Source organism: Salmo salar, chromosome 14, assembly GCF_965601325.2.
Source record: "Salmo salar chromosome 14, fSalSal1, whole genome shotgun sequence".
In the NCBI taxonomy this organism is placed as follows: domain Eukaryota; kingdom Metazoa; phylum Chordata; class Actinopteri; order Salmoniformes; family Salmonidae; genus Salmo; species Salmo salar.
The window spans coordinates 84,058,084-84,067,548 of record NC_138304.1 but is presented as its reverse complement, the minus strand read 5'-3'; the positions used below and the strand labels follow the sequence as shown (position 1 = coordinate 84,067,548).

Sequence of the window (9,465 nt, the reverse complement as noted above, 5' to 3'; positions counted from 1 at the left end):
AGACACATAGTTGACAGGCTACAGGAGAGGCTACGCTAACGCAAAGGAGATTGGAATGAAAATTAACTAAACAACTGGTGAAGCGAGAGAGCAGGGCCTCCCTCACTAACCATTCACTGAAACACTCAAATATAACTTTTCCAACTTCCACTTTAGAAATTATAATTGATGTAAACTACAGTGGTTCAATGTTTCCAGGAATAGGCTCAAACTTAGTTTATTCAGCTAGGTAACTTGGTACAGTATTCTTCCGTGAAACCCACCCAGTGCACCGTGTCCTATGACACCGTAGCTAACTAGCATGCTAGCATCCAATAACACACGGTTAGCACCAATACTTGGTTACAACAAACTAACAATGGACCATTTGTGTCTGTGTCTAGTTCCTTTCATAACGCAGAAGTAATTAAACGTTGGCTAGCTAACACAAAGTCAGTCCTGCTAGCTACACAAGTGGACTACACAACTCGAAAGTTCAGAAAGTTAAGCTTACATTGCAGAAATCTTATTGACTAAAAATGATACAGTACTGCTAGCTGTAGAGTTGGCTAGCTAGCAGTGGCTGCGTTAACCTTTACCTTTTATCTTTGATACAGAGACAACTATGTAGCTATGTAGCTAGCTAACATTACACTAATCAACCTCACACTAATAACCTCACACTCAACGTCAACAAAACAAAGGAGATGATTGTGGACTTCAGGAAACAGCAGAGGGAGGGACAGTAGTGGAGAAGGTGGAAAGTTTTAAGTTCCTCGGCGTACACATCACGGACAAACTGAAATAGTCCACCCACACAGACAGCGTGGTGAAGAAGGCGCAACAAAATTTGGCTTGTCACCTAAAACACTCAAACTTTTACAGATGCACAATCAAAAGCATCCTGTTGGGCTGTATCGCCGCCTGGTACGGCAATTGCTCCCCCCACAACTGCAAGGCTCTCCTTGTAGTGTGGTCTGCACAACGCATCACCGGGGGCAAACTACCTGCCCTCCAGAATACCTACAGCACCCGATATGTCACAGGAAGGCCAAAAAGATCATCAAGGACATCAACCACCCGAGTCACTGCCTGTTCACCCCGCTATCATCCATAACGCGAGGTCAGTACATGTGCATCAAAGCTGTGACCGAGAGACTGAAAAACAGCTTCTGTCTCAAGGCCATCAGACTGTTAAACAGCCATCACTAGCACATAGAGTGGCTGCTGCCAACATACAGACTCAAATCTCTGCCCACTTTAATACATTTAATAAATGGATTTAATAAAGGTATCACTAATCACTTTAAATAACACCACTTTAATAATGTCTACATATACTATATTACTCATCTCATATGTATATACTGTATTCTATAATTCTATACCATCTACTGCATCTTGCCTATGCCGCACGGCCATCGCTCATCCATATATTTATATGTATATATTCTTATTCATCCCTTTACATTTGTGTGTATAAGGTAGTCGTTGTGAATTTGTTAGATTACTTGTTAGATATTACTGTACTGTCGGAACTAGAAGCACAAGCACTTCGCTACACTCACAGTAACATCTGCTAACCCTTCAATTTCAGCCTGTTCAGGTGGGTTGGGGTTTTTGGCCCACAGCATGACATCCCAATCTGATCTGATTATTCCATGACATCACCATCTGATCTGGGGCTCCCGAGTGGCGCAGCAGTCTAAGGCACTGCATCTCAGTGCTAGAGGTGTCACTACAGTCCCTGGTTTGATCCCAGGCTGTATCAATCAAATTCAATCAATCAAATGTATTTATAAAGCCCTTCTTACATCAGCTGATGTCACAAAGTGCTGTACAGAAACCCAGCCTAAAATCCCAAACATCAAGCAATGCAGGTGTAGAAGCACAGTGGCTGGAAAAACTCCCATGAAAACTCCCTACAACCGGCTGTGATTGGGAGTCCCAAAGGGCGGTGCACAATTGGTGGTTTTAACCAATACGGTCATAACTCCATCTTAGGTGGTATTTTCATTGAATAGGATAAAGGAAGGTAGGGGTCAGCGTTTTGATTTAGAATCAGAAAGCACCTAGATCATAGAAATAGTTATCATGTGGTTTTCCATGGATCATTTAGCTATTTAACTTTGAAATTTAGGACCCTTTTAGGCATAAATATATACAGTACCAGTTAAAAGTTAGTACACATCTACAGTACTCATTCCAGGTTTTTTTTTATTTTTACTATTTTATACATTGTAGAACAATAGTGAAGACATCAAAACTATGAAATAACACATATGGAATCATGTAGTAACCAAAAAAAGTGTTACCAGATGGGATGATGTATCACTGCAGAATCCTGTGGTAGCCATGCTGGTTAAGTGTGCCTTGAATTCGAAATAAATCACTGACAGTGTAACCAGCAAAGCACCCCCACCCCCACACAATCACACATCCTCCTCCATGCTTCATGGTGGGAACCACACAAATGCAGAGATCATCTGTTCACCTACTCTGCGTCTCACAAAGACACGGAGGTTGGAATCAAAAATCTCAAATTTGGATAATCAGATAAAAGGACATTTGTGTCTTTTGATTTTGGTTATTTAAGCCTGGTTAGCCCGCCCAGGTTTGTGCGGGATTCTGTCAATAGTTGCTAGGAGTGGTGGTAGGAGTCAGGCGCAGAGAGCAGAGGTAAAGAACTGTGTGTTTATGAAATAAAACACAACACGATCGAACGCCAACACAACCGGAGTGGAAAAATGCAAAGTGCCCAGAACAGGTGCACAGCATGCATAAAATATAACAATAGTAGATCGCCAGCACATCCAAATACAAAACACAACCTGATGCTAAATAATCCCGCACAAACCTGGGTGGGCTAACCAGGCTTAAATAACCAAAATCAAAAGACCCAAATGAGGAACAGGTGCAAACAATAAGACATACCAAACGAAAAGGAAAAAGGGATCAGCGGTGGCTAGTAGGCCGGTGACGACGACCGCCGAGCGCCGCCCGAGCAGGCAGGGGAGCCACCTTCGGTGGGATTCGTGACATTGGTGTCCTTTAGTAATAGTTTCTTTGCACCGGTTTGATTTGATGAAGGCCTGATTTAGCAGTATCCTCTAAACATTTGATGTTGAGATTTATCTGTTACTTGAACTCTGTGAAGCATATATTTGGGCTGCAATTTCTGAGGCTGGTAACTCGAATGAACTTATCTGCAGCAGAGGTAACTCTGGGTCTTCCTTTCCTGTGGCGGTCCTCATGAGAGACAGTTTCATCAGAGCGCTTCATGGTTTTTGCCACTGCACTTTAAAAGTTCATGAAATTTTCCGTATTGATGGACATTCGTGTCATAAAGTAATGATGGACTGTCGTTTCTCTTTGCTTATTTGAGCTGTTCTTGCCATAATATGGACTTGGTATTTTACGAAATAGGGATATCTTCTGTATACCACCCCTACCTTGTCACAACACAACTGATTGGCTCAAATGCATTAAGAGGCAAGAAATTCCACAAATTAACTTTTAACAAGGCACACCTGTTAATTGAAATGCATTCCAGGTGACTACCTCATGAAGCTGTTTGAGAGAATGCCAAGAGTGTGCAAAGCTGTCATTAAGGCAAAGGGTGGCTACTAGGGGTGGCTACTAAAATGTATTTATTTGTATAACACTTTTTTGGTTACTACATGATTCCATATGTGTTACTTCATAGTTGATGTCTTCACTGTTATTCTACAATGTAGAATATAATAACAATAAAAAAAATCCTTGAATGAGTAGGTGATCTAAACTTTTGACTGGTACACATATGTGGAAGGCCGCCATAGGGTCATATTTATTAGGACACACGTTATATATATTTTTTCCCAAAACTACTGATATTTCTAGTTTAAAACTGACATTTTTTATTATGTTACTTAGATTGATGCACTGACTCTAGACAATAGGTTTTTAAAACCTCTCTAGGGTACGTGGGACGGTAGCGTCCCACCTGGCCAAAATCCGGTGAAATTGCAGAGCGCCAAATTCAAAATACAGTATTAAAAATATTTAACTTTCATAAAATCACAAGTGCAATACATCAAAATAAAGTTTAACTTCTTGTTAATCCAGCCAAGCCTTTACGGCGAAAGCAAACCATGCGATTATCTGAGGACAGCGCACCACATACAAATGCATGACAAATCATTTTCAACCAGGCAGTTGTGACACGAAAGTCAGAAATAGCGATATAATATATGCCTTACCTTTGAAGATCTTCTTCTGTTGGCACTCCAAAAGGTCTGTTACATTACAAATGGTCCTTTTGTTCGATAAAGTCCTTCTTTATATCCATAAAAACTCAGTTTAGCTGGAGCGCTTCAGTCAATAATCCACCGATTTCCCTTCTTCAAAATGCATACATAATAAATCCCAAATGTTACCAATAAACGTATCCAAACAAGGCAATCAATGTTTATAGTCAAACCTTAGGTACCTTAATACGCAAATAAATGATACAATTTAAGACAGAGCATAGTATGTTCATTACCGGAGATAAATAACAAAGAATGTGCTTTCCTCCACGCGCTTGGAAACACTACAGCCAAAATGGGAGCCACTTAGAAAAACTACAACTTCTCCCTCATTTAAAAAAAACCCCAGCCTGAAACTCTTTCTCAAGACTGTTGACATCTAGTGGAAGCCCTAGGAACTGCAATCAGGGAGGATTTTGCCCTATAATAAAAGTGTCAGCCATTGAAATCAGTGTTATGCTGAATTTTTTGAGGGGGATGGTTTGTCCTCGGGGTTTCGCCTGCCATTTCAGTTCTGTTATACTAGACATTATTTTAACAGTTTTAGAAACTTAGTGTTTTCTATCCAAATCTACCAATTATATGAATATCCTAGCTTCTGGGCCTGAGTAGCAGGCAGTTTACTTTGGGCACGCTTTTCATCCGGATGTCAAAATACCCCCTTCCTACCCCAGAGAGGTTAAAGAGGAGTAGGCTACTGTAATACACTAGACTAGTCCAAAGGTCTTTATGTTGTACATCGTCTGCCATCTAGTGTTGGGATTCAACTATTACATCAGTGATAATCATGTCCACATGCTGCTGACAGTAAAGTCACCAACATTTCCTCATCTTACAGTAAAACACACATAGAAATATTATCCAGTCAGTTTTAGTTGATTATATTTCTATGGAAACACCATATTACCATTATAGTACTTTCTAAACCTTTCTACATTCACAACTGAAATGATGTGACCATAAACTTAGTAACACTGGATAACCCCTTATTTCTAAAAAGTTAACAGTTAATTGACAAACCCTTTATAGACTATGTGTAGATTCTTCCCTAAAGTAAAGCCTTAATATATTCTGCTTCTCTCAGCAGTGTACAGTCTCACTCTAAAACATAGATGTGGATGTAGTCAACAGACAATAAAACAGACAGAAAACAGAATTCTTGCTCATGTTTTATTATTATGAAGACCTCACTTCATACAGAGACAGAGAGGATGGAAGAGAGAGAGAACATCTGAGAGGTTTAGACCTCACTTCATACAGAGACAGAGAGGATGGAAGAGAGAGGGAACATTTAGAGGTTTAGACCTCACTTCATACAGAGACAGAGAGGATGGAAGAGAGAGGGAACATTTAGAGGTTTAGACCTCACTTCATACAGAGACAGAGAGGATGGAAGAGAGAGAGAATATCTGAGAGGTTTAGACCTCACTTCATACAGAGACAGAGAGGATGGAAGAGAGAGAGAACATCTGAGAGGTTTAGACCTCACTTCATACAGAGACAGAGAGGATGGAAGAGAGAGAGAACATCTGAGAGGTTTAGACCTCACTTCATACAGAGACAGAGAGGATGGAAGAGAGAGGGAACATTTAGAGGGTTAGACCTCACTTCATACAGAGACAGAGAGGATGGAAGAGAGAGAGAACATCTGAGAGGTTTAGAACTCACTTCATACAGAGACAGAGAGGATGGAAGAGAGAGAGAACATCTGAGAGGTTTAGACCTCACTTCATACAGAGACAGAGAGGATGGAAGAGAGAGAGAACATCTGAGAGGTTTAGAACTCACTTCATACAGAGACAGAGAGGATGGAAGAGAGAGAGAACATCTGAGAGGTTTAGAACTCACTTCATACAGAGACAGAGAGGATGGAAGAGAGAGAGAACATCTGAGAGGTTTCGACCTCACTTCATACAGAGACAGAGAGGATGGAAGAGAGAGAGAACATCTGAGAGGGTTAGACCTCACTTCATACAGCGACAGAGAGGATGGAAGAGAGAGGGAACATTTAGAGGTTTAGAACTCAAGCAGCTGGTGCACCCTGGTTGGCGTGGGTTTCGATGAGCCAGTCAGCAAAGACACGTTTAACCTTCCATTAGAAACGATTTTGATTCCTGACAAATTTGAGAAGACGTGCCAGAAATGTATCTACCTGTTAGGAACAAAATTTAAAAATTGATTGTCACATGATTCATTCACATATTTCTCACACGGTATTTAACTGATGTGTCCCAGTCAAGAACTATAATATTCATAGATGTAACTAAGGAGACAAGAACTAACAGTCCTTGAGGTCAACATGGTAGTTTTGACCATTTTCAATCTAAACAGTTTGTTTACCTAAACATTGTTTACAAACAATAGAGTAAAACAACATTATATTTCAGGTTATCGTAGGGTAAGACATTTGAACTAAAAACACTAATATTCTTCAAGAATCAATGTTTAGAGGGTCAAAAAGTGCCAGCAAAAATGAAAAGATGTGGAGGATTCAATGCCATAGGTTCTGATCTGACTATACCTTCAATTCTTTTTGGAGTTGCTTCAAGATCTGACCAAATTTAGCTGGCTAACATCAAGGGACAGTTTGAACTTGATCGTTGGAGGAAGTGAGTTTCAATGTTTTACATTCGCTCTTTTCAGGTTTTACTATATAATTTATTCTATCCATCCACATTTTCTCATCTGCTTGCATGCTCCTCCCCTATATCAAGGTGTTATGGTACTTCCCTTATGAACTACGCTTTTCCCGCAGTGCTTACTATTACTATACCACAGGCCAATACTCTTCCAGTCTAACTGTCTATGCTGCCTTATATCCACTATTAATAGTGACAGTAGTGGTAGGTGGATCATTTGTCTAACAATCAATCAATCATACCACACATCAAATAATTTAAAACTGCACACATTTTCAATATGAATCCACAAGAACAAATACAGTAGGTATAGCTGATAGGCAGCAGAGAGGCCAGGTGCATCATTGTGCAGAAAATAACAGTGAGACAAGCAATGATTTGAATGTTTCATTTCATTCATTCCATTTGGATCAGTTGTGGGTCGACTCGAGACCATTTCTATGGTGGAAAGGGACAGTAGCAGGCCAGTCTGGCTGTATTTTTACTTTCGATTCTGAGATGTGTTTTCTGTTGTGGAGCATCATTCTCCCAAGTCGTCCTATAATAATGTGTCCACATATGATCCCAGCAGGCACAGTTATTCAGCAAAGCGGCTATTCCTCGTGCACCTAGAACCTAACGCTTCAATATAGTCTAAATATTTATCATTTCATGTTAAAAATGTATTAACTTTTGTATGTGACAAACACAACCAGGTAGTCAATGTTTAAATCTGATTATGCTCCTTCAAAGGTCTGTGCACGTTCGTCCAAAATATTATTCCAGAATACAAACTGTGCAGCAGCTATTTGATGAATAGAAAGAGACATCTGTTACAAAACACCAAAAGGTTTAATGACATTCGGAGATTGTCAAGCCAAGCCTTCAATACTTGGGAGGCCTACAAGCTAGGGAGGGATGTATTTTCTGTGTGTTTAGATTGACAGTCTATTGTGGTGTTGCTGAAAATGCAAACCATGATATTGAAGAGCACGAAGTCGGAATGATTTGCTTATTGGCACAGAAACCTGTTGATAGAAAATGTGTTGCATAGGCTATATCTTATAGAATTATAAATATCGTATCAAAATGTTGAAAAACGGATTTCTCCCTTGCTGATGATTGTCTGCAGCCAGCTGATCGAAGTGTAATGAAACCGGCAGGGAGAGTGAGCTCATCTGTGGTGGTCGGCGAACACTCAACCTTCTGATCTGTAGCCCTGTGCCACAAAAATCATGCTGAAGTGGTAAAGTCGATATCCACGTTTATAAACACAGGGTAGCTACAGTTATTGTCATTTGTGGTTGTGAATAATATTTTGAGTTAATTCTATGAGGGGGGAGGGTATGCTAAACAATATGCAGTTCAAGGGGAGGATCATGCTAGAATATTTTTAACGTTGGGGAGGTGGGCACATTTTTTTTGTATGACTCCTCGAATCGTCCCTAATCTCTAGTTTTGGAATACCCCACTGCCAACTTCAGGTATACACATTTTGTGTCCACCCAACACAGTACTTTTGTCATAACGAAATGATTAATTCCAATAGCAGTTACTTTAGCTAGGAATTAAATTAGGAATCAAATGACATTACCTGTCTAAAGTGTTTTTCACCATAGCGGAGGTATGTGGCAAGGTGTTCACAATATGTTTTTTCAGGATGCCATCTTCCACAATTGTTGTAGAGTTTTGAAATATCCGTAATTATTTCAGCGTCAGTCCTCTTTTGAAAGCCCTCTTTATCAAGATAATTATCTTTGAAATGTCAGTACTTGTCATCACTTAGCTTGCCAAATATGCAATTAGTTAAGCCATACTCCTTAAACTTCTGGATTGGGACACCTGCCAAAGAAATAGGGTTAAAGGGATATTATAGTCAAACATGATCTTTTAGCATTTTGTTCATTTGTCCACTCTTAATAGAATCCCCAAAATGTTGCATGTCAGCAGTCGAGTTTAAGAGCACTTTCAATACAGAGCAGAAACTGTGATAATGATGCAAATGATATCCAAATGATAAAATAACCCTTTTAAGAATGGAAAAACATCACAGTAGTACTCCAGGAATCAGTTAAATTGAGTTTTTCATATTGACATGGAAACAAAAGATTCAGAAGAAAGGTTCTAGACCTAAACCTGTCAGCAAAAAAATGATATATATAAATACTTTGTTTGTAAAAAAGAATGTTTTACCTGTTATATGAAATATATCCTAACCATCTTCTTTACTTGTTCCAGGGAATTTTATTTCACCCACATAAATGGCATAGTGTGCGTAGGAATATTTTATTCGTTTGCGTGTATAAACAGGTTCACGTGGGAAGGCAATCATATCGCCAAATTCATACAGTACAAATGGACTGTAGCAATGTTGACAACTTTATTTTTCTTTCCATTTTTGCCCTGAAAATAATAATAAACATTTAGGATGATTAATTTGGAATTTAAACTGTTTTACCTTCTCTGCAGTATTTCCTTGTTCTGTCTTTGATGGAATCCCCTGTTAATATAACATAAATATACTTTATCACCTGAGGAGAGCACTTCATACAGTATCTTACCCCAGGACACTTCACATG

At 39.4% G+C, this 9,465-nt stretch overlaps 1 long non-coding RNA gene across 1 annotated transcript; it reads right to left on the bottom strand.

The window, feature by feature from the left end:
- Positions 1-5,421: 5,421 nt before the first annotated feature.
- On the bottom strand, positions 5,422-5,839 carry LOC145860306 (uncharacterized). The gene is made up of 2 exons (XR_014380277.1): positions 5,633-5,839; positions 5,422-5,514 (listed from the first exon to the last, which is right to left on the bottom strand). It is a non-coding gene; the product is annotated as an uncharacterized LOC145860306 (long non-coding RNA).
- Positions 5,840-9,465: the final 3,626 nt, after the last annotated feature.